Raw genomic sequence first — 1,989 nt, 5'->3', positions numbered from 1 at the left:
ATATCTTCTCCCATTCTGTCAGTTGTCTTTTAATTTCCTGATTGTTCCCTTCGCTGTGCAGAAGTTTTTATTTTGATGAGGTCCCAGTAGTTCATTTTTGCTTTTGTTTCCCTGTGCCTCCAGAGATGTGTTGAGTAAGAAGTTTCTATGGCCAAGATCAAAGAGGTTTTTGCCTGCTTTCTTCTTGAGGATGTTGATGGCTTCCTGTCTTACATTTAGGTCTTTCATCCATTTTGAGTTTATTTTTGTGTATGGTCTAAGAAAGTGGTCCAGGTTCATTTTTCTGAATGTCACTGTCTAGTTTTCCCATCACCACTTGCTGAAGAGACTGCCTTTATTCCATTGGATATTCTTCCCTGCTTTAATCAGATTAGTTGGCCATATGTTTCTGGGTCCATTTCTGGGTTCTCTGTTATGTTGCCTTGATCTGAGAGTCTGTTCTTGTGCCAGTACCATACTGTCATGATGATTATAGCTTTGTAGTGTAGCTTCAAGTCTGGGATTGTGATGCTTCCTGCTTTGGTTTTCTTTTTCAAGATTGCTTTGGCTATTCGGGGTCTTTTCCAGTTCCATACAAATTTTAGGATTATTTGTTCTAGCTCTGTGAAGAATGCTGGTGTTATTTTGATAGGTATTTCATTGAATATGTAGATTGCTTTGGGCATTATTGACATTTTAACAATATTTGTTCTTCCTATCCAGGAGCATGGAATCTTTTTCCATTTTTTTGTGTCCTTTTCAATTTCTTTCATAAGCTTTCTATAGTTTTCAGTGTATAGATTTTTCACCCCTTTGGTTAGATTTATTCCTACGTATTTTATTGTGTTTTCTGCAATTGTAAATGGGATTGATTCCTTGATTTCTCTTTCTGTCGCTTCATTGTTGGTGTGTAGGAATGCAACTGATTTCTCTGCACTGATTTTATATCCTGCAACTTTGCTGAATTCATGGATCAGTTCTAGCAGTTTGTTTGTTTGTTTGTTTTTTTTTTGCATGTGTGTGGAATTCTTTTGGGTTTTCCATATAGAGAGTCATGTCATCTGTGAAGAGTGAAAGTTTGACCTCCTCCTGGCCGATTTGGATGCCTTTTATTTCTTTGTGTTGTCTGATTACAGAGGCTAAGACTTCCAATACTATGTTGAATAATAGTGGCGAGAGTGGATTATCCCTGTCTCGTTCCTGACCTTAGGGGGATAGCTCTCCGTTTTCCCCCATTGAGGATGATATTAGCATTGGGTCTTTCATATATGGCTTTTATGATCTCGAGGTATGCTCCTTCTATCCCTACTTTCTTGAGGGTTTTCATCAAGAAAGGATGCTGTATTTTGTCAAATGCTTTCTCTGCATCTATTGAGAGGATCATATGGTTCTTGTCCTTTCTTTTATTGATGTGATTGTTTTGTGGATATTGAACCAGCCCTGCATCCCAGGTATGAATGCCACTTAGTTGTGGTGAATAATTTTTTTAATGTATTGTTGGATCCAGTTGGCTAATATCAAAAATATGGAACGCTTCACTAACCCAAGTGTCATCCTTGCACAGGGGACATGCTAATCTTCTCTGTATCTCCCCAACCTTAGTATATGTGCTGCCAAAGCAAGCACTGTTGTGTCATATTTAGGTGTTGAAAAGTATATTAAGTTTCAAGGGTTAATATACAAAGAATTTAATGGCATTCTTTTTATCATCAGGGCCAGCAAGTTTCAGGATTAAACAAAGCTTCATGTATACATACTGGATAAAGGCATACGTTTTAGAAAAACAAGGGACTTGTGTATGGGCCCTCAGATATTCATATCATAAAAAATTGATTTTCAGGATGTGATTTAATATATTAATAATACAGCCCAAAGATTTTTGGGAAAGGAGGAGAAGATACAGGGTAAGGATTGGAAGAATTCAGGGATTGTAAGGTGGGAGAATACGCAGTTTGAAAAAATCATATTAGGGGGCAGCTGGGTGGCTTGGTCGGTTAAGCGTCTGACTTT

General features: G+C 37.7%; 1 non-coding gene across 1 annotated transcript; it reads right to left on the bottom strand.

Annotated features, from left to right (window-relative positions):
- Nucleotides 1–1,498: 1,498 nt before the first annotated feature.
- Nucleotides 1,499–1,605, bottom strand: LOC121024532 (U6 spliceosomal RNA). The gene has a single exon (XR_005787728.1). It is a non-coding gene; the product is annotated as a U6 spliceosomal RNA (small nuclear RNA).
- Between the last annotated feature and the right edge of the window lie 384 nt (nt 1,606–1,989).

Source organism: Herpailurus yagouaroundi, unplaced genomic scaffold, assembly GCF_014898765.1.
Source record: "Herpailurus yagouaroundi ecotype Mexico unplaced genomic scaffold, PumYag 65754, whole genome shotgun sequence".
Lineage (NCBI taxonomy): Eukaryota > Metazoa > Chordata > Mammalia > Carnivora > Felidae > Herpailurus > Herpailurus yagouaroundi.
This window is presented reverse-complemented; position numbering and strand designations above follow the sequence as displayed.